Raw genomic sequence first — 24113 nt, forward strand, 5'->3', positions numbered from 1 at the left:
TTTTACACTATTATGTTGTATGATTTATCTATTTTAGATTTATATTTTTTTCTCAAATTTTAAATATTTGAATTTTATATAAACTTATCAAAATTATAAATTTGTAATACTTGCTTTCATAAATAAAAATTCGTAATACTTATATATATTTATGACTGATATTTTGTTATAATTTTTTAATTAATATAAGTTTTATAATTTGATATTTGATATTATTTTTATTTATTTTATATTTATAGGGATTATTATACATGTGTGTGCAAGACTCCCTCTAAAAAAGTTTTATGGTTCCACCCTGTCTACTTGTATGCACTTGCACTTGTTGGCACATTGGCTTGAACCAGCCATGGTTCCACTCGTCTACTTATTGACGGGTGTTAAATCCGTTAATTTAAAATTTACTTTTCTTTTCTTATGTTAATAAAAACTTATAGATAGGATAAGTGAGTATCGATTCCACAGAAACCTTAATTCTGTTTAATTTAGATGACCAATTGAAATAGAAGAGTAGTTTAATATAAAAAGTGAGAAGAAAAGAGTTTTTTTATAAAAATGGTTTTATCTTGGACAAGCCAAGAAAAAATAAATTTAAAAGAAAAAAAAATAAATAATGCAATTGAAAATTGAAAAATAAATAATTAATTGAAAATTTCAGCTGAAAATAATCAAATTGAGGTGTTTTGCGATTGATCATTGGTTAGAAAAAAATAATTCATGTTATTATCTATTGTTCGGTTATAGTGGTCAAACACACGAATCCTACCAATTCTTTCTTATGAATAAATGAATCTGCTTCGCACTTAAATTAATTCCTAGTTAACTAATAATCCCAATATGCGTGTAGATTTAATTAGTCAACTGCATTAAGAGAGAATAACCTAAACTTATCAACAAAAATATGCGATTTATTTAAATCAAATCTATCAATTCCTTAACAGAAAATAATATGTTAATTGCTACTTGTTATTGATAGCGGTTATCGAAGCCGTAAAAAATAAATCTATTATCAATCAACAAAATAATTTGTAGATAGTGGCAATAGAGTCGAACTACAGAGATTTGACACTAAGGATCTTCCTAATAACGACTTGGGCAATTAAATAATAAAAGTAAAAATAAAGGGGGGTTTGATTTTTATGATAAAGAACTGAAATTTAAAAATTAAGTAGTAGAAGAAAGCAATAATTTGAAAAGATGAGTAAATCAATGGGAGAAAGACTCTAGTTGAAGTATGGATATATTTCAGTTGTTTAGAATTGATCATTGATTCTTTGATACTCCTATTTTTTTCAATAAATTAGTTTACGTTGTGGAAGACGCTTCTCACAACCAAATTCCTCCTTATTTTTAGTTTGACTAGGAAACGTTCGCTAATCAAACACTAGTTAACAAGTTGCCAAGAACGTCCCAGGGGTTTTTTACTTTTCAACTGTTAACTGCATTAAGACTTAGAGAAACCTAATTCTAACCTTGCCAACCGCGTGGTCAAGTTTAGATTATGCAACTAAGTGTACTTGTGTTCAAACAATCTAAGCAATTACGGACCTAAATTATTTAAACTAACAATTTATCACTTATGCAATTAAAAGCAACAGGCCTTAATTGATTCTAATAGCAAAGCAACAATAGCATGAAGAACAAATTGCATAAATATTGAAAAATAGAAGATAAATAATGGAGTTTTAAATCTCCCAATTCATCACAAAACTGAAATTTCTCAACTTCAACTAGAAAAGAAGATGTTTAGCCACTTATGGTGGACAAAAATACACAAAAAGAAAGAAGAAAAATAGAAGAAGAGACTGCTGTGTTGCTTGCTGAATTTCTGCAGAATTTTCGATGCTGCCTACTAGTTTGTGGCTGTCTTCTTTTATAGGTTAAGAGTCCTAGTCCAACTAGGATTGGGAATCCTAATTTGACTTGGTCTTTTGTAGTCTTTTATTCCTTCTTTGCTTTTGTATTTAATCATGAATAAATCTTCTTCTTGGAGAAAACCTTTCTTGGGAGTGACTCTTGGAGATGTCATAGGATTGGTCTTGTGGTATTTGAAGTAGGATAAGACTCCAACATTTTTGAAATTCTGATTTTTCCTTCTTCCCGCGCTGATGTCCTGTCTGCGTCAGTTTGATTTGGGCAGTTGATTTGGACAAATCGCTTGCGCAAATCGTTTCTATGAGTCACTTTCAGGTTCCTGCTTTAGCCTTCTACTTTAGTTTTATGCGGGTGATTTGGCCAAATCACTTCAGCCAAATAAATTTTCCAGCTTTTTTTGCAATTTTTCTCCAAGTTTTCAGTTTTCTCCTTTTCTGTAAAAACATCATAAAAACATGAATTAAACTAGAAAAATGTGTAATTAGACAGTAATAAAGATAATAAAAATGTGGCTAAATTATGCTTGATCAGTTATTAATCCAATTAAATAATTACGGATTTAATTAGATTAATTAGAAATATATTGTATTCCCAAGAGATTCAATGGGCCCCTTGAATTCTCAAGAAAACAGCAATGGAGGTGGTGTTCCTCAAATTCAGAAATTAACAGAAAATAGAAATAAGATGAAAAGAATTAAAGCACATAACCTCACAGTTTGAATAAAATCTCAATTTAAATTAACCTTCAACTAAAAATAATTATTTAGCCTCTAAAGGTCATAATAAAATTGTAAAAGTTAAAGAAAAGAAGAAGATGGAGAAGAAGAGAGAGGGGCAGCGATAAGAGAGGAAAGGAGGAATAGAGGGAGAAAATATGATGATCTAGGTTTAATTCTAGGAGTCTTTATATAGGCACAAGAAGATAAAAAATAAACTCTACTACTCCTATCTTATCCCTATACTAATCTGATTGTATTTGATCCACCTTGAAACTTATTTTATCCTTGCTTAGGCGGCAAAATCTGCTGAGGTGGCGCTTTCTCAAACTTCCTATCACCTTGGGCTACAAGTTTGGCCAAGGTTGCAATCTTTTAGTCCAAAAATTCTTCAATTCAACCTCTTTTTGTTCCTTTTCTCAATTTCCGCCCAAAAAACTAGTCCAAAATTAAATTTCAAATAAAAATAAATATTTATACCAAAATCATAGCAAAATTATGAAATTAAATAAGAAAAAAGTTGTGAGTTTTGCAACTCATCAGGAGGATAGGGATAAGAGCGTAGGCTTATCTTTTACAAATATGGTGGTGATGGAGGCAGGCGTTAGACATGGAAACAAATATAGTAGCTAATGAACTAGGTTAGAAATATTAAAGGATGATGTTGTGATACAAAAGATGATGTTGCCAAGGCTGAGGACGATAGGGGATGCAGTAAGAAAAGTTGTTAAAATTGATAATAACACTGCTGATATGCTTCATAGCCCTTCTGCTAGATTGGTGGTTGCTTTGGATCTTAAGAAACCACTGGTGTCCCAGTTCTCCATCAATAATAGCGTGCATGGTTTGAGTTTGTGAAAGAATGCACTCAACATCTATTTGCTTGTAGAAGATATAAGCAAACAATGGAGTTTTGCCCTCACAAGTCCATAGGGCCAACGGAAAATCAAGAGACCATGCATGCAAGAAATGTTGAGATTAGCAAGGAAACATATGAATATGGTTCAAGGAAGATGGTTATGCGCAAAGGCAAAAAGAAAGTCCAGCTGCATGGAGATAATTCTACACTTCTACATGGCACATGTAATATATACCAATTATTGACTAAAGCTAGCAATGCTTGTGATTCAGAAAATTATGATATAGACGATTATGAAAATGATAATGAGAAGGGTGCCTGGACCCCTACATGCGAGCTTAGTTTGTTGTATGATATTACAATCAATGTCAGTTTTTTTGCTAGAATTGCCATGGAGTGGGTAGAAAGAATTTCTACATACTAGACTCTATATATCTAGATTCATAAGCCAAGAATAAGTGGGTGTTTGGTTCAAATGTTTGATACATTCCAAACATTTGAACAAGTGTTTGATAAGCTCTTAAAAATATAGCATATAGCTCTTCGAGAGCTAACATGGGCTTTAAATTAGGAGCCCTATTATAAACGCTTCTTTCTCTACGTATCTTATCCTCTTCAATCTTTGCACAATATTGCTCATATTTTAAATTACAACTCTAGTTTCTTTTGAACTATCTCTATATTTGTTATGTTATTATCACTTCGTCCATTTATGGATTCAAAAATTATCTAAATCAGTTTGAGCGGGATGATATGAGAGCTACCCTGGATCAAAAAAATTATACGGAGTTAGTGGATTGCAAGGAAATGACTACATGTGAGACGATGGAGTCATCTTGAGGTACTAGTGAACTACAATACCCGAGGGTAGGGGTGAGCATTCGGTCGGTTCGGTTCAAAGCCGAATCGAACTGAATAATCTGAAAACCAAAATTTTAGTGTTTATAAAAATCGAACCGAACTGATTTTGGTCAGAAACCGAATCGAACTGAACCGGTCTGATTCGGTTTGATTCGGTTCGGTTTGATCGGTTTCGATTTTTAATAATATTTTTATTTTTTACACTTTATTTTTAATATTTTAAAATTTAATTAAAATATTTTAATCTTTATATGATTTAATTTCTCTATATTATTGAAAAAATATATTATTATCACTAATCGGTTCAGTTTGATTTTTTCGGTTTTTTTCTGATCAAAATCGAACCGAACCGAAATAACCAAAATTTCTAAAATTAAAAACCAAACCGAACCGAAACATATAAAAAATCGAACCAAATTTTCAAATCGGTTCGGTTCGGTCGGTTTTTTCGGTTTGAACCGAATACTGCTCACCCCTACCCGAGGGTCCGATCTTGGTATAGCAATTGTACCTAATTCAGTGTAACAAGATCGCAATGAAAACATTACGAAATTGAGTGAGAGAAAATTATCACGTCCCAAATTATCTATTTACAGAAAAATAAAATTATATATAATAGCTCGCACGAAACTATTATATAATTTGGTTTAACCATTTTATGTCAAATAAAAAATGGATCTAAATATTATTTGGATCAGTTTGACTGAATTGTTACATTTATCTTCAATATGTATATCTTCTTTAACTTGTCAAACCAATTAATTTATTCCTATTTGGATGGAACTAATTTGTGGTTTTGAGTGCTTCAAAATATAACTAATTGGCTTAAGAAGGTATGTTGTTATTGTTTTTTATTGTGATTTCTTATATACATTTATCGATTTATTGGTTTCTTTTTATCATTAAGCTTTCATGTTACTTGTCTCTCGGTATATATTTTCTGTATCAGCTACTCGTTTTGAATTTAAAGCGATTTATCTTCATTTCAGTAAAATGCATCCCTCTTCTTTTAATTTAATATTGTGCTTATTTTATGTAATAATAATTACATTAATAGAATTATTATGGAAAAAAAATAGGATGGAAGCTAAAACTAACTAATACTAATATATTTGTGTCAAATTAGCTATGAAGAAAACATAAGTTAATTCAATTATGGAGAAAAATCTTAATAGATTATAATTAATTAAAGATACCTTTGAAGTACAAAATATAGCACAAATAACGAACAGAATAATAGTCCAACATGTGTAGCCCAAAACTTACCATTAATCAATAAGAAATATTCAGGATGACTTCAGCGGTAATAACAGTTCTCAGTCTAGTTAAAATCAGAGCGAGTAGTATTCGATTTAAATTGAATAAATGGATAGAAATGAATTAATTTAAAATTTTAATTTACTTTTTTTATTTATTTTAGTTCGGTTTGATTTTTAATTTTAAAAGTTTTGATTATTTCAATTTGATTTGATTTTTTAATCAGAAAAAATAAAAAAAGTCAAACTGAATCGATTAGTAATAATAGTATATTAGTTTTGATAATATAGAGATATTAGACACATATTTAATATTGAAATATTTTAATTAAATTTTAGAATACTAAAAATAAGGTATAAAAAATAAAAATTTTATTAAAAAGCCCAACTGATCAAACTGAACCGAATAAAATCGGTTTGATTCGATTCGGTTTCTATTCAAAATCAGTTTGGTTTGATTTTATAAATACTGAAATTTTGATTTTTGATATATTTATTTCAATTTGATTTTAAACTGAACCGATCGAATGATCACTCCTATTTAGAGTGTTGTTTGTTTTGATGAATACGAAAAAAGTAATAGTTGAAAATAATATAGGAATGGAAGTAAAGTATTTGAACATATGGTTCCTGCAATATGGGCCATTTATGGCAAAACGGATAGTAAATTTAGGACTATAGCAAACGGATGAAAGTTATTGATTCTAGTATTAAATAGACTCCAAGGAAGCTAACTTATAACTTATTCCTTCATATATGATATATGTAACGACCCGAAAAACGGACCGCTACCGGCGCTAGGATCCAGGTCGGCTTAAGGCCGCCGGAACCCGTAGCAAGCCTGACATAAAACCTGTAAACCTGATTAATCCCATACATGATCAAGAGTATATATAAAAATTAAAACTTTTCTTTCATACATTCTATCATACACCAAACTCAACCTGTGCATGCACTGAACATAGTCATAATCATAAGCATTGACCCCTCTGTGGGATCTCATTAATGCCCCAATGGGCGGTATAATATATGTTGAGTTGGTTTACATAAACATCACAAAACATCTAAGATCATGTATAAAAAGGGATACCTTACACATTGGATCAAGCACAATCTCTAATCCTCAATATCATTACATACATTACTATTCATAACTTTACATCATTTTACAATTTATCATGTCCACACTCTATCTATTACATACACATGACTTCATTACTCTTGCTGACCTCCTAGTCTACCCTGTACCTGCAACCCTGGGGAATTAGGGAGAGGGGTGAGCTACTAGAGCCCAGTGAGCAGAATAATAAAACATTTAAAACATATGATAACATGGAATGCATCACATCACAGCTAATCACATCAAGGATGAACTTGTCACCAATAGCCCTCTACATATCCAATAGTGCCAGAACGTAGAATGGGTCCTGGTCTTTCTCTTACATAGTGCCAGCGAACGTAGAATGGGTCCCACTGGTCTTACTTTCCATACCGTACATATCATATCGTCACATCATAGGTCGAGGGCTATGGATCATCCAACGTTCATCCACATCAACATTAAAATATGCAATGCAACATATTCGTGGATTCTAATGCAAACAACCTAAATCATCACATGGCATTCATGATGCATGAACATGCTGAAAACTTTACAATTGATTTGCTTTAAAACGTAAAGGTTTATTCTACTCACCTCAACTAGCTCTGACAATGACTGAAGCAGCTGACTCACTGCTGGGGTCCTCGGTTCCTTGGGTCCGAACCTACACAGGTGGACTCAAATGAGGGACCAAACAACTAGAACATAACTCTAAAAATATCCCCCAAAAACCCTCTAAAATACCTCAAAACATCCATGCAAAAACATGCAAAGGAAGGCTGAACAGGGCACTTTCGGCGGCAGGTTCGACGGCCGAAAGTCCCTCCAGAGCCGAAAGTCAGGCAGGTTCAGCGGCACCTTCGGCGGCCGAAACTCCCAGACAGAGACGAAACTCATGCATGTTCGGCGGCACTTTCGGCGGCCGAAACTGCCCTCCAGAGACGAAAGTCCTCTTTCGGGGGTAGGCTTCGGCAGCCGAAAGGCTTGCCTCCCAGGTAGGTTCGGCTGCCAAACCTGGTTTCTGCCAAAGGGCAGAAACTTGGTTCCTCATGCACGTTTGCCTCCCAAAACCATCCAAACATGCATTTCTCCTAATCTACAACATACATACTTAAGCATACAAGTTCCTAGGGGCATCAAACTATCTTAAACCCCATCTACAACACATCAAGCATCCACATTGTCCAAAAACATAACATAAACCCATAAACCTAACCATGAGCTAAACATGCATTCTACCCCATAGATCTACTTAAAACTTACTTAAAACATACCATAAGCTCAAGATCGACCCTTACCTCTTGAAGATCGAGAGGTGAACGACCCTAGCTCGGAAAAATGGGAGAGAGAGAGTTCCTTGAACCTCCAAGCTCCAAAACTTGCTCAAATGCTCAAAATCTTCAAAACAAGGGTAAAACTAATGAAAATCGAGAAAGATTTGAAGGAAGGAACTCAAAACCGGTGAGGGATGGCGGAGAGCTCACCTTGGCCGAAAATGGGGAGAAAAGCTCGCCCGTTTTCGGCTAAGGGACCCTTTTATAGGTGGCTGGCCAGGCTACGTTGGGGAGCCGAAAGTGCCTCCGCATGCATGCCATGTTCGGCGGCCGAACTTGAGGTTCGGCGGCCGAACTTGAGGTTCGGCGGCCGAACCTGGACTTCCCTCACTTATGCTTTCGGGGGCCTAAAGCACTCCCGAAGTGCATGCATGTTCGGCGGCCGAACCTGAGTTTTCCTCCAAGGTTGTTTTCATGCAAAAACTCATTTTCTTTCATGCTTAAAACATAAAACACATTAAAACATTTTATGAAAACATAGTTTTACCCTTCTAGAGGTCTCCGACACCCGAGATTCCACCGGACGGTAGGAATCCCGATACCGGAGTCTAGCCGGGTATTACAATATATGTTTTCTATCTTTGGCTGACAGGTGGCAATTTACAAATAAATAGTTGAATTTGAATTTTGACGAGGAACTATAGCTATATTCAATTCTTTAAAGAATTGAAATACAATCATTTAATTTTAAACTAGTATTAATACTTACATCTTTAAAAATGAAATTTTTTGTATAAGAATTAGCTAGAAAGTAAATGTATTAAATTTTATATTTTAATTTCTTTTATTTAAAAAATATTATAATAGTAATTTTATTTTATTGATTGACTTCTTTTACAACTTATTAAACTAATTAAATATTAAATTAGATTATTTAAATAAATTAAATAATATAACTAATAGATAAATATTTAACATAATATTTATTATATCTGTTATAATATTTATTATTAGTTATTATATTGTTAGCATCAAAGTGAAGCTTAAGGAAACAAATGATTGTTAACTAATATTTTTATCTTTTTCTGATTTATTATTATAAAGCAAAAAATAATAAATAGAGTAAAACATAGCTTATATGAGTTGATACGAGCAAGGAAATAATACGGTGCTTCAAAAATTTAAAATGGAAAACTCCAAATCATGACAATTCAAGTTACTATCACTCAATTCAAGACTTACGAGATGAGAACTATATTTGAAAAGTATAGGAGAATAAGAAAACAAGCCACTCTCTTCAATACATGTGAACACACAATACAATTTCAGATTGCGTAATGCATGTATAGCCAAATTGCATTTAGGCCAATTTTATTATTTTGGTATTTTACTATTTTGTGGGATTTGTTTTAAATTAATTTGGTCTATATTAGAAGCCAAATTCGTGCAGTCCATTTAGGAAGGAGATTTATCCAAGATAATTTAGAAAAATAATCTTTAATGTAATTCTATATTGTAATTAAACCTTCCAACAATAGAATTAGTGTTTGAAGGCTATAAAAACACTCTTAAGGTGGCAGCCACAAGAGACGAAGGAATAAAGATGATTTAATGAATAATATTTGGTTCTTCTCCATTATTTGGCAACTTATCAAGGTTTAACCTTGTGGCGTTCTGATATGGATCTTCTCCATGCTTAGTTAACTTATTAAGAATTTCTTGTGGCGTTCTCCAAGCTGGAATCGCTTGATTATCTATGTTTCTAATCACATTGGTTGGTTAGGGGTGTGGTAGAGCAACCTTCGCTTGATTATCTATGTTTCTAATCACATTGCTTGTTAGGGGTGTAGTGGAGCAACCTTCTGGAAGATATCTTTATCTTATTCTTTGTCAAGTTGTGTGACGGGATTTTTGATCACATGTTGGTCCTGGGTTCCGCATCATGAGTGGACTTTAATATCCATTCTAACATGTTAATCTTACAATCGAAGGATATTACATCCATATTTTATTAGCATTAGGACATGAATTTAATTCTAATGAAACTTTCTCCGTACTCATTGAAATGGAATTTTAATTGCAAAAACCTTATCAAGAAAACATGACTTATAGAGTACGAACCCTAAAATGAGACACATCGTTGGATTCCACTAACTTAATAGGCGACCACCTTACGTCTAATAAATTATCTTATTTATTTTGACGCTGATATAGAATTTATTTGTTTATATAAAAAATTATATTTAATTTTATTATTTTGAGATTAATATTATAGCTACATGCTTTCCTTTACTTATAATTTTTTATTAGAGTTAATAGAATTTACATATATTGTTTTTTTTTATGAGAATTTACCTTTATAGGTTAATATGACTCCCAAAAATAAAGATATTTGTAGATTAGATGAAGTAGTGAACAATTTAGTTTGTTTATTGATATTTGTATTTGAGGCATTAATTTGGACAGAGAAATGATGGCGGATGGATAACAAAGAATATACTTAGTTAAAAAATGAATTAAAACTTGTCGATGTGATTTTATTAAAGAGCAAAAACCAATGGAAGTTGCGGAAAGTATTAAAAGGGAATTAAACAGGATTAAGATAAGATCACATTAGGCGGTCAATAAAAAGACTATTTATAATAATAAAAAAACTCTCATACAGAAATTTATGAAAAAAAATCCAAAAATAATTAAAATGCAAAATTAATTTCCATAGAATTTAGGTCTCGAACTTTGTGACCAGGCCTACAGTTCTCATCGTATTTTTAAAACTCGTTAGTCTCGAAATTCTCTTTTTGAACAACTATTGTGGGCCTCCAACAGACGTCGTAAGTAGAAGTTAAGTCATTTTCTTTATCATTTGAGTCCGGTCCAAGTATTTCATAAAATTTAAGACTAATTGCTCCGCATCAAATAGTCAGCAAAATATGAGAAGAAAAAAAAAAGAAGAAAGAATCTTATAATAACCCTTCAACAAAGAAAAAGAAAGATAATAGAAATTTTTTTTTTCAAGTGTTATACAAATAATTGATATTATTAAAGAGTTAAAAGAAATTATTAAATAAAGCAATGACTATGCGTAATCTTTTAAGAAATCACCTTAATTGTTATAGAAAAAATTATGAGATGTATATTATCTAAGCCACTTATAGATGAAAGTTCTAATATTTGTTTTTTGCACATTGTACTTGACCAAATAAGCAATTTATATTCTTTTTAATTTTTTTTTTTTTGTTGTGTGGAATACTTTGAGAAATGAGGATATTGAACGAATATTTGGTTAACCCAAATTTCAGTCATTCTCCACTCCATTTTCACGCTGCTTTTGAGAAGATTCTTTTATTTCTTTAGTCATTGATTACGTTTAATTTTGTTTTTAATCTTATGGATATGGTAAATAGTGAGTAGATTTCTTTAGATTTTCATATATTTGAATGAAGTGTTTTGATAATGTTGTGGATCTTGAGATTATTTATATTTGGTTAACCCAAATTTAATTATATTTTTCTTTTAATTTTGTTTTGATAATGTAGTGGTAAATAATGACATTCCGGCCTGCATAAATATAAACATCTCTTTCCTCATATTAACATCATATAAACACAAATCCTTCCTGTTTAGATCATTTTAAATAAATCGTAGGGAAAATAAAAGAATGTTATTACTTTCTCACATCAACATCTTCCTACTTTAAAAATCCTACTATTTTAAGAGCTCATTTTGATATTAAAATTAGAACTAATCATAATCATTCCACTCCATTTACATATATTATTAACATATAAGAATAAAACAAAAATAATAGTATAATGAAACTTCAAACCTCAACAGCGGATGTAAAATTTTAACCATAAATTTCACACAAGCATGTATAAATTTCATATATGAAATTTCAATTATCATCTACTTGTTCATTATTTATAAATCTCAAAGGAGCACTCAAAAATGAAATTCCTAATAACAGAAATAAAAGTAATGAAATATTAATAAAATAATAACATAAATTTTTTAAATACTCAAATTCTAAAGTGACAAGATAGAACAATAATAACTCTCTAACATAATGAAATTAGGATGTCATTGGTTGAGTTTTTGCATTGAGGAGAGAGCTTTGAAAGGGAAGGAGCTGGTCCGACTCCTGCAAAAATCAAAGAAAAAAATTATAATTTATAGCAATGTCCAATGTAAGTTATAGAACATATAACTAACGGTTGGCTTTTAAAATCTAATCTTTATAGGACATCCTTACAAATAGCTCATTGTCCCATATTCAATTTCAGACTTGTCAAAATCTCAATGCTTTTAGAATAAGCTTGAGCTAAGATTTAGCAGTGTTATTGATAAAATTGAATATCCCACTAGGATGCTAAGGGGAAAGTTCAAGAATTTTACTTTTACTTATTAAATGGACAAAAAAGAAATATCCATATGTAGTCTAAAAGAAAGCAAATTGTATAACCCATGAATTATATTAATATTGTTTTGTCCAACTTATACGTTAAATATTACGGAAAAATAATAAAAATAAAAATAAGGTATAATAGACGACCTTATAAGAAGGATATTTTCTATACTATAATGCAACTTGTTATGAGTATAAAGAGTCACCATTGATCAAATCACAAGTGGCATAATATATATAAATCTTATGACTTTTCCATGTTTTTAGAATTATTTTGAAATCATTAGTAAATTATGATGAGAACATGCATGTAGATAAAAGGAACCAAAATAAGATTTTCGATGGTTTTCTTTATTGTGAGTTGTAACAGAGTTATTCTGTTGGGAGGGAGACATAATAGTGATTCTAATTGTAACTTAGTGATTGAGATTTCCAGTAATACAAGTCCTTATATGATACCTTCCCTTTTTTATTACTAAAGATAAAATTATTCAAATGCTTCCTTACTTTATCAGATTAAACAAAGTTACATCTATATAATACAAAAAAGTCTAAAATTTAAAAACTAAAGAAACTTATCCTGAAATTAGTTTAAATCAAATTGAAATAAGATTTTTTCAGTCTATCATGAAATCTAAAAAAATGATGTTGGAGCGGTGAAAAGAAAAAGAAAGTGTACTTAAATGCAAATCAAAGTTTCAGGTTCATCTCTTTCTTTGACAACCATGCCAAAAACTTATCAAAATTTTCTTAGTTAGTTAGCTAATTTGTCACATTATTCAAAAAACCTAACAATGATAAAAATATTTGCAGTAGAATATCAAGAAGTCAACCACTCACCTCCTAGGTAAAAATCTTATGAAAATGATTTTTCTCTCTATTCTCACGTCTTATGATCGGTGCCTTCAAGTATAAGCTGATTTGTATAATCACTTTAGAGTTTTCCATGTCCTATAGGTGGTAAATCATAATACAGAGGTTGATTTTAAGATTCCAACTATAGCTTAACATTCTTATAATCTTTTTGAGATTTTAAATACCTAGCCATCTTAGCTCAGTGGTAGAGCGCATGGCTTTTAACCATGTGGTCGTGGGTTCGATCCCCACAGATGGCGGCAGTAATAATAAATAATACACAATTATTACAAATATTAGACCTATTATATACACCATAAAAAAAATCATAGAAACATCCACCATCAAAGATAGATAGAAATAAGCGGTATTAATAATAATACACAATTATTAATTTGGAGGAAAATCCAATCTCAATATATTCTGTGACAAATATTTATAATTTATAATTAAATATATAGATGCCAAACTAAATATATTATAAGGACATAATTATATAATGTTACTAAAAGTTATTTCTCATGATAACTAATCATTTTTGTCATAATATGTGGCTTTTTAATGACAAATCTTATATTTTCTAAAGGTAATTTGTCACAAAATATCAAATTTGCAACGTATTTATAATTTGTAATTTTATATAACTTTTAAGTGAAAAATATTGTAATTGTTAGACTCCATTTTGTACACAATAATATATATTGTCACAAATTTTTTCATCACTAAAATTTTATATCTTTAAAATTGGTGAGAAATAATTGCATGTAAAATAGTTAATGATAAATTTTATAATTTAACATAAAAAATATATGTCGGTGATGAATCTAATATTTTGTCATTATTAGTATTCAGATTGACATACTATATTGTCACATAATAAAAATAATGTCACTGAAATATTTCGCCATCAAAGATAGATAGAAAATTTTTTGATGATATTTATTATAACTCATCATTTAAAATTTTTTAGTGATAATATCATATACGTTACAATAAGTATTTTTTTTATTATGATTTATTTCATAATAAAATGAATGCTTTTGTCCACAAATTTTTTGTGAAAAATCTAACTTAAAAAATATTTTGTGACAAATATTTATAATTCAAATATATATATTAGATGACGAATTAGATATATTATAATGACACAATTATATAATATTACTAAAATTTATTTTTCACGACAACTGATAATCTGAGATCCAGAAAATAGGGTTTTACAAGGGTTCTATGCACTTAAAAAAAAAAACTTCCTCTGTGAGGAGAGTGTTTCTTCTTTTATCCCTTTCCTTTTGTCTGCTAGTGACGTATAATGAAATTTCCGTTATTGGGCCACGTGTCTCTGCCATATGGATATGGACGTACGAGAAGATCAGATTCTTGCTACATGCGTAACGGCCTCTGAAACTCCCCGGGCACGCATGCTGATGGACCCACAAGACGGATGGATCGGTCTCCTTCTTGGTTCCCAGCCGAGCCGGAAGATAAGATTAAAACTGAGCCCAAAGAGGATCTGTTTGATGAGCCGTACGGACTGGGCTGGCCTGATTGAGAAACTTCGATGGGGCCCGATCTCAAGACTGAGTGGGCTGGACTGGGTTCATGAGGGAGACTTGAGGACCACCAAATAATGGGCTATTGTCAAAGGCCCGGCCCCAAACCGGGGAGAAGAAATCCAGCGGTCATGAATTGCCCCTTTACCTTCTCATCGGTTATTGTTCGACTGATGAGGGGGTAAATACCGAGAGTAATAATGACCGCGCCGCCCAAGGAAAAAACGGTTCATAACATCTCTTTGGCTCTTCACTGTTTCAAATTTCATCCTCTGTTAGTATTCCCAGAACGTTTGCCCTCTTCTACACTTCTGTTCTCTTAGCTTTCCTCTGCTCATCCGCCTTAATCGTTTTCCAGGTACGCCTCTTCTTCCACCATGGACAGCTTTAGTCTTCCCGATGTTGTCAACCTAGAGTCTAACATCACCCCGTCCAACATTAGGAATTTCATTTCCAGGGAATACCTGGATACCCCTCTTTTTCATATTCGGGCTCCTTATCGGAATGAGAGGATCGTTCTTCCTGATTCTCATCCCTCTGGGCTAGTCGACCCACAAAAGGACGTTAGTCTAGTCTTCTTCATCAAGCAGAGGGAATATGGTTTGTCTTTCCCCTTTTCTCTGTTCTTCAACGAGGTCTTTCGGTATTTCGAGATTACCCCTCGAATGCTGACCCCTAACTCCATTCTTTTAATGTCTTTCTTTGAATCCATGTGTCTGAGCTGGGGGTTCACACCCATAGTTCATCTGTTCATCAGCTTCTTCAGGCTGGTCAAAGCGAGCCAAAAATTTTACTACTTTGCCTCTCGGGGAGGGTTGTCCATCTTTACTGGCTATAAGGACTCTATTAAAGGCTGGGTAGAGGGATTTTTGGTGGTAGAGTTGAAGAAGCAAATGGGGTTGGCTTAGGAGCTCGATCTCCCCTGGGAGGATGTCTCTCTAGGCTGCAATGACCTGCCCCAGCTGAGCCTTACCAACCAGGTCGGATTCCTTCGACTGACTTCTGTGGATAAGAAGTATGACGTCGAAAAGTGCTTGTTCGCGTCCAACCTTCGGGATATTAAGGGCGCGGGTACCTTATTTCATTTACCTGATTTGTTTTATTTTTTCATTTTTTGTTGAGGATTGCTTCTGACTTGCCATGGTTTTGGATTTTTGCAGCTTCCGAGGTGAAAATGGACCAAATCAAACCTCCCAAGAATCTTACACTATCTCGAGAGAGCATGAACGCTGCTTTGGATGCTCTCCTGGCTGGCAATCCGTGAGGGAGGCTACTCAAAAGGTGGCTGAAACCATTTATTCCAGGTCAGCTATCTGACCTCCTCCTCCTCCGGTCTCCTCTCAGGCTTCTAGACCGATCCCCCGACGCAGCAAGTCATCTCAGCCTTCCAGCCGTAGCAGACCGAGCTCGGTTCTTCAATCTTCTTGAGCCCCCCTGCCTCGACGGGCTTCTAACGAGGGAGCGGAAGAGGCTCCCAGGGTCATTCCTGAGCTGCCCGAAGATACTGGGTTGGCGAGGACAGATCCTGTCCTTCCTCCCAAGGAAGCTCCTGAAGTGAGGCTTAAGGCCCCCGTCGCTGAAGAGGGTGCTCCAGAGGAGAGAATGGAGGTTATTCCTGGAAGTGAAGGTGCCTAGGAGGCCCCTGTCGGAGTTGCCCCTGCTTCTAAGGGGATTGGATCGAGCCCTATTGACAGTGGGATTGTCGGGGAGAGGGTTGGAGACAAGCGTCCTGCTCCCACCGAAGCGCCTGCCCCGGCTCCTGTCCCAAAGAGATCCCAGGCTTCTAGGAGACCGGCTCCGGCTCTCCCTCCTCTTGAGAAGAAGAAGGAGGCTCCCGTGGTTCCTCTGTTGTCTGCTCCTGACAACGACATCCTGAACGCAGAGGACATCACCCATCAGTCTCCTGCGAGTGTAGTCACCGAAATTATCAAGGAGCGGATGTTTGGTGGCGTCATAGAGGCTTCAGACCCACTCTTGCTTGCCCTTACTGGTCTTCTAGCCAGTTCCACCAGGGAGCAGGCAGTGATCCGGTCTCGACCTCGGGGGGAGCTTGGAGACACGATCAGGGAGATGCTCCTGATGGTAAGTCGTCTGTTCTGATTTCTGCTCGTATTCTAATTTTCTTTGTTTCTTTGTTATGACAGTTTTCTCTTTTTGCTAGGTGACGGGCCTCTTCATGGAGGTGGATGCTCGCGACCATACTCTCCAGGAGTCTGTGGATCGTTGGGTTGAAGAGGCACGTTTGGAAGAAAACCTGTCTGCCACCAGTGACGCTCGGAGCAATCTAGCCGTGGCTCAAGAGCATTCCAAGTCCTTATAGGCGGAGCTAACATATGCCCTAGACGCCCTCAAAAGAGCGGACGAGAAGGTAGTTGAAGCAGATATTCGTTGTAAAGAAGCCCTGAAACAGCTATCTTCACTGGAAGAGGTCTAGAAGGAGAGGGATGAGATCCGCCACCAGTACAAGACCCTAAAGGCAGATTCTGAGGCAGCCTAGTCTCATCATGCTATTGTAATGGCCCAAAGGGAGGAATCCCAGGCTCGGGTAGTTGTTCTCGAGCAGGAGCTAGCCAAGCAGGCTGAAAATTTTAAAGACCTGACCTTGGAGGCTGAGGCAACCAAACTTCAGAACCAGTATCTTAGCCAAGAGGTCGAGGCCTTGAAGAAGAGGTGCTCAGCTCTGCTCGAGGACGCTAAGCTGGCTGAAGACAGGGTTCAGCTGGAGTGTGAAGAACGCCTGAGGGAGTATAAGGAGTCGGTTGAACTGAAAGAGGAAATCCAGTAGGCCTGTGAAGCTCATCTTCAGAGCTATAAGGACTCTTCGGAGCTTAAAACCAAGATAGCCGAGGCCTGTAAAGAGTGACTTGCGGAGTTTAAAGCTTCTAGCGAGATGAAGACCGCCATATGGAATAAAAGCTTCCGCATGTTCGTTTCTGGATACAACCGAGGTCTGAGGACTGCTAGATATAACCCCTCTACCCCCTTAGCCGAACTCTGAGGTGCCGAAGAAGACTCCGATGGCGAGAGCGTACTCTATGGAGAGGATGATAGACCTCTGCCTAAAGGAACTTCTCACACAGCAGCTGGGGCCTCTGAGGCAGGTGCCGAGCTGGGGAATGAAGATGCTGGGCCTCAAGGGCAGGAGATCGTGCCTTCTGTGGGCACTAGGGGGTTTGAGCAGGAGGGTGTTAGGCCTCTAACAGATAGCAATGTAAATAATGTAAATGCAGATACAGATAGTATAGATGATAGTGCCCCTAGGCATGTAAGTCCCTTAAGGACTGTTTTTCCTTCAGTAGAATAGGTACTTGTAATAGATTGTGATATAGGTTGTGATCGCTTTCTCTTTTTAATGAAACTTAATTTTTGTTTATCGTGCATACTTGCGCTGTTCTTATCTCTGCTTATTTTTCCAACTTCATTGGGCTACGTACACTGTTACAAGCATAACTTGTTTAATTTGTTAGGAACAAAACTTTTAAGCCATGCCCCATAATTTACAAGGAATTGAGCACACTGTCCTTTACTGCTTGCTTTTAAGCTAATCAGGGCTGAAAGCTTAGCCAAAGACTTGGCTTCTGACTTGCAAATTTCTCTGATTTCACAAGGGCGTCTTTATCCACAATCTTTATCCGCAAGCTTTTTCTTAGCTATATTTACCTTAAGGGTAAACTTTTTAAGCTGCATTCTTTCACAGGTTTTGACCTTATTAGGTCCTCACCCTGAGCTCGGTTTTTAACAGCTGACTGGACATTCTAAACTTTCTTTTTGTTACTTTATGCATATGACCTCAGGCGTATAGCCTTTGTATAATCAAAGTAAAAAGGATCACGTACCTTTTAAAGCGATAAGTAGGGCTGGCCTTCTTGTTTTTAGTTCTGTTATGACAAGATTTGAGGCTGGGGCCTTATCTGCTTACGCCATCGGACTTCTTCTTAACTTATAGGAGGTGTGTTCTCTTCGATTTATTTCTGAGCTTTTCGAGCTCGACTTTCTTTTGCCTGGTTTTCTGAGTTCGTGTTTTCAGGTCGGCACTTTTGGACTCTTGTCGTCTTTCATCTAATGATTCAGTTCTCGGGTATGCCCCGGCTGGGTTCTTTGTTGCTTAGATCTTCCTCTAGGTTAGCCGAGCTGGTTTAGTGTTATCAGTCAATTTTTGGGGTCGGTGTCTTACTAGCCTGTAATCCGAGTTTGGATTTAGACTTTTTATATATGCTTTAGTACCTTCTTAAGATCGGCACGACGCTTTGCCTCCTTTGGCTGTCGTGTGAGATCTGAGTCCCTTTCTCTTAGGACCCGAGCTCCTTTGGGAGGTTAGGGTCTAGTTTTGCTCCGGGAGATCTTGGGGGTCTCGCCGGCCGTTTTTGCTCTGGGAGATCTTGGGGATCTCACCGGCCGTTTTTGCTCCGGGAGATCTCGAGGATCTCACCGGCCGTTTTTTGCTCCGGGAGATCTCGGGGATCTCACCGGCCGTTTTTGCTCCGGGAGATCTCGGGGATCTCACCGGCCATTTTTGCTCCGGGAGATCTCGGGGATCTCACAGGCAGTTTTGTGTCAGGAGATCTTGGGGATCCTGGTCTTGTACCTCCTTGAGGTCTTTAGGCTAGTTTGAGACCCCTATATGCTTGTTGTATGAGTTGTGCATGTTTTGAAAGTGTTGGATGTGAGTATGGGAGGTTTTGGAGGCGGATTGCATGAGGCGGAAACGGGTTCTACCTTGCTGGGGAACCCAGGTTCGGCCGCCGAAGGTAGTTTCGGCTTCCGAACCTGCCTGTGGAAGCAATCTTTGGCCGCCTAACCTTGCCCTCGAAAATGGACTTTCGGCTCTGGAAGGGACTTTCGGCCGCGGAAGGTGCCGCCGAAAGTGCCTGGCTTTCGTCTCTGGAGGAGACTTGCGGCCGCCGAACCTGCCTCCGAAAGTGCCTGACTTTCGGATCTGTGGGAGCATTCGGCCGCCGAATGTGCCGCCGGAGGTGCCCTGTCCAGCCTTCCTTTGCTTGTTTTGCATGATTGTTTTATGATGTTTTAGGGGGTTTTGGGGAGTTGTTTAGAGTCCTGTTAGAGTATGTTTGGTCCCTCATTTGAGTCCACCTGTGTAGGATCAGACCTGAGGAATCGAGGTGTTCAGCAGTGTTAGCTGCTTCAGAGTTAGTCCAGAGGTAGCCAGAGGTGAGTAGAACATAACTCTTTTATATTAAAGAAATCAAATATTTTAAGCATATTCATGCATCATGAATACCATGTTATGTAATAGGTTGTTTGCATTAGAATTCACAAATATGATGCATTGCATAATACGATGATGATGATGTGGATGAATATTGAATGATTCTCTAGCCCTCTGTATGATATGATATGATATGATATGACATGAGATGGAAAGACCATGTAACGACCCCAAAATGGACTGTCACCGGCGCTAGGATTCAGGTTGGCTTAAGGCCGCCAGAACCCGTAGCAAGCCTGCTATACTCTCTGTGTACCTGTAAAACTCATACATTTTCTGTGGAAATAAAAACTCTTTGCTGAACCAAGGCTTAACCTGTGCATGCACTGTTTCTGTACTCTGTACTCTGTACTCTGTACCCCTGACTAAAGTTTGCTCTAGATGGGTTAACTCATACCTGTTAAGCCTGGTGTTTCACATACAGTAAAACAGATATACGGATCATGTACATTACTAAGTCAAGCACATTTCTAACTTTATACACAATTATTACATCTCTTTAATATTACATGTCCACTCTAAGCTATTACAAATCTCTTTACTCTTTCTGTACTCTGTGGATCTCCTCTGTATACTGTACACTGAACCTGCAAAACTAGGGTTAAGGGAGTGGGATGAGCTCTATAGCCCAGTGAGTAGAACAGTAAAATAGTCATTAACACATGCTCTGATGGACTGCATCAAACCACAGACAATCCACATCAAGGGTAAACCTGTCACCACATAGTCCTGATAACTCTGCCGTGCCAGGGCGTAGAATCGAGCACCTGGTCTTCCTGTCATATATGTATATGTGTATATAACACCTCTGTACTTACCATTGCTAGGGCGTAGTCAAAGGCTCCTGGACTTTCCTATATACCTGCCAGGGCGTAGTCAAAGGCTCCTGGACTTCTCTATACCTGCCAGGGCGTAGTCAAAGGCTCCTGGACTTCTCTCAGAGACTATTGGATCATTCAGCATTCACCCACATCAACTAATAACTATGCAATGTAACATATTCGTGAATGCTAATGCAAACAACCTACTGTATACTCATGATGCATGAAGTATGCTAAAAGCAGTTTATTTCTCAATTAAAAGTTGTAAGTTGAGTTCCACTCACCTCTGGCTAACTGGACTGACTCTGCAGGCTCTGACAAACTCTGGAGCAGGACTCACTGCTGCTCTCTCTGGTTCCTCTGGTCTGTACCTATACAGATGGACTCAAATGAGGGACCAAACTAACTCAAGAACAACTCTAATAAACTCCCCAAGAATCCCCTTAAACTCACTCTACTATCCATGCAAAGCATGCAAAGGAAAGCTGGACAGGACACTTTCGGCGGCAGGTTCGGCGGCCGAAAGTCCTCTCCAGAGACGAAACTCAAGCACCTTCGGCCGCCGAATCTCTACTTTCGGCAGCCGAACCCTTTCGGGGGCAAGTTTCGGAGGCCAAAAGGCACTCCAGAGACGAAAGTCTCTGACCTTCGGCGGCACCTTCGGCGGCCGAACTTCCCTCCAGAGCCGAAAGTCCAAAAGCTCGGGGGCAAGCTTGGGCAGCCAAAGCCACCTCCTCTCACCACCTCAGAGGTTTGGCGGCCGAATGTTCTTTCTTTCGGCCGCCGAACATGAGTTCATCAGTAGGGCAGAAACTTGCCCTGCCTCTCGCCAAATGCACCAAAACTCCTCCAACCTCACCTATCTCACTTTCTCAACTTGCATACACTCAAGTATATGCGCCAAGGGGTCCAAAACTACCTAAAAACCCCAAACACACAACACATACAACACAGAAACAAGCTTTACTCACAAAATCATCAAAACCTCACAAATAACCCTATTCATGCAACTCTCCCCCAAAACCACATAAAACCTTCAGAAAACATAAAAACAAGCTCAGGATCTTCACTTACCTCTTGAAACCAAGAAGATGAACGATCCTAACGTGGAGTTTTGGAGCAACTCTCCTTCAAACTCTCCAAACTTCACAACTTTGAGTTTTTAGCTTAAACCCTTCAAAATCACATAAAAACTAATCAAATCTTTGCAAGATTGAATGAAAACATGAAAGAATACTCACAAAGACAGGGTCTCACCTCAGCAAGTGAAAGAAAACGGTGATGGTTATCCTTTCAATCGACTGAGGGCCATTTATAGGTGGCTGGCCAGACCACTTTCGGCGGCCACACGTGAAACCGAAAGCCATGCATGTTCGGCGACCGAACCTCAACTTCGGCGGCCGAACCTGGCTTTTCTGCCTTGGTTCATTTCACTCAAAAAATCCTTTCCTTATGCTTTAAAACGATGAAACATACCAAAACATGTTAGAAAAACATCACTCTCACCCTTCTAGAGACTTCCGACATCCGAAACTCCATCGGAAAGTAGAATTCCGATGCCGGACTCGAGCCGGGTATTACATTCTCCCCCCTTAAGACCATTCGTCCTCGAATGTTCCGAAAACAAACAATGAACACATAAAAGAGGGAGCTAACCTCAAAACAAATATGGATACTGCTGAAGCATAGAGTCCCGCGTCTCCCACGTGCACTCTTCTAGATTATGGTGGTTCCACAGAACTTTCACCATCGAAATCTCCTTGTTCCTTAGCTGTCTGATCTGCGTGTCAAGAATCCGTACTGGCTGCTCTATATACGTGAGATCTCCAAGGACCTCCACATTAGGTGCACTCAGAACCTGATTCGGATCTGACACAAACTGTCGTAGCATAGAAACATGAAATACCGGGTGAATTCTTTCCATCGAAGCAGGTAAATCCAGCTTATAAGACACATTTCCGATCCTCTGCACAATCTCAAAGGGTCCAATGTATCGTGGGGCTAATTTACCCTTCTTTCCAAAACGAACCACTCCCTTGATTGGCGACACTTTTAGCAATACCCAATTACCCTTCTGGAACTCTAACTGCTTTCTGCGAACGTCTGCATAACTTTTCTGTCTACTCTGCGCTGTTCTGATTCTCTCTCTGATCATGGGCACCACTCTACTGGTAATCTCTACTAACTCTGGCCCTGCAAGAGCCTTCTCTCCTACCTCTTCCCAGCAAACAGGGGATCTGCACTTCCTCCCATATAAAGCTTCATAAGGAGCCATCCCTATGCTAGCATGATGGCTGTTATTGTAGGCAAACTCCACCAAAGGTAGATGCTGCCTCCATGAACCGCCAAAGTCTAACACACACAGTCAAAGCATATCTTCTATGGTCTGGATGGTCCTTTCTGACTGTCCATCAGTCTGTGGGTGGAAAGCAGTGCTAAAATCCAATCTCGTGCCCATCGCACTCTGCAGACTTCGCCAAAATCTGGAGGTAAACTGAGGTCCTCTATCTGAGACTATAGACACTGGAATGCCATGTAATCTCACTATCTCATCCAGATATACCTGTGCCAACTTATCCACAGAATAGTTACTCCGAACTGGAATAAAATGAGCAGATTTCGTGAGTCTGTCCACAATCACCCAAATAGAGTCTATCCTGTTGGACGCTGCTGGTAAACCCACTACAAAATCCATAGCTATGTTCTCCCATTTCCATTCTGGAATCAGCAATGGGTTAAGCATTCCAGCTGGTTTCTGATGCTCTAGTTTCACCCTCTGACAAACCTCACAGGCTGTCACAAACTGCGCCACTTCTTTCTTCATGGCTGGCCACCAATAGACCCTTTTCAGATCCTTGTACATCTTGGTGGCTCCTGGGTGAACACTATACCTCGCAGTATGAGCTTCTCTCATAATGTCTTCCTTCACACTGCTCCTATCTGGTACACAAAGTTGACTCCCATAGCGGAGGATCCCTTTGCTGTCAAATCTGAACTCTGCACTGTTGCCTGACTGAACAGTCCTGGCAATTTTCATCAACTCTGGGTCCTCGTGCTGTCTCTGAGCTATCTGCTCCAGAAACACAGGTGTCACTCTCATCTGTGCTATCAATGCACCTGTACTAGACAACTCTAGCTGTAACCCCTCGTCTAAGAGCTTGTACAGCTCCATCACGACTGGTCTCCGCTCTGCTACAATATGGGATAAACTGCCTAGTGACTTCCGGCTTAGGGCGTTTGCCACAACATTTGCCTTACCCGGATGATACTGGATCTTACAATCATAATCACTGAGCAATTCGACCCATCTTC

At 37.3% G+C, this 24113-nt stretch overlaps 1 non-coding gene across 1 annotated transcript; it reads left to right on the top strand.

The window, feature by feature from the left end:
* Positions 1 to 13388: 13388 nt before the first annotated feature.
* Positions 13389 to 13460, top strand: TRNAK-UUU. Its single transcript has one exon. It is a non-coding gene; the product is annotated as a tRNA-Lys (tRNA).
* Positions 13461 to 24113: the final 10653 nt, after the last annotated feature.

The sequence above is a fragment of the Manihot esculenta genome, chromosome 16 (genome assembly GCF_001659605.2).
Source record: "Manihot esculenta cultivar AM560-2 chromosome 16, M.esculenta_v8, whole genome shotgun sequence".
NCBI lineage: Eukaryota > Viridiplantae > Streptophyta > Magnoliopsida > Malpighiales > Euphorbiaceae > Manihot > Manihot esculenta.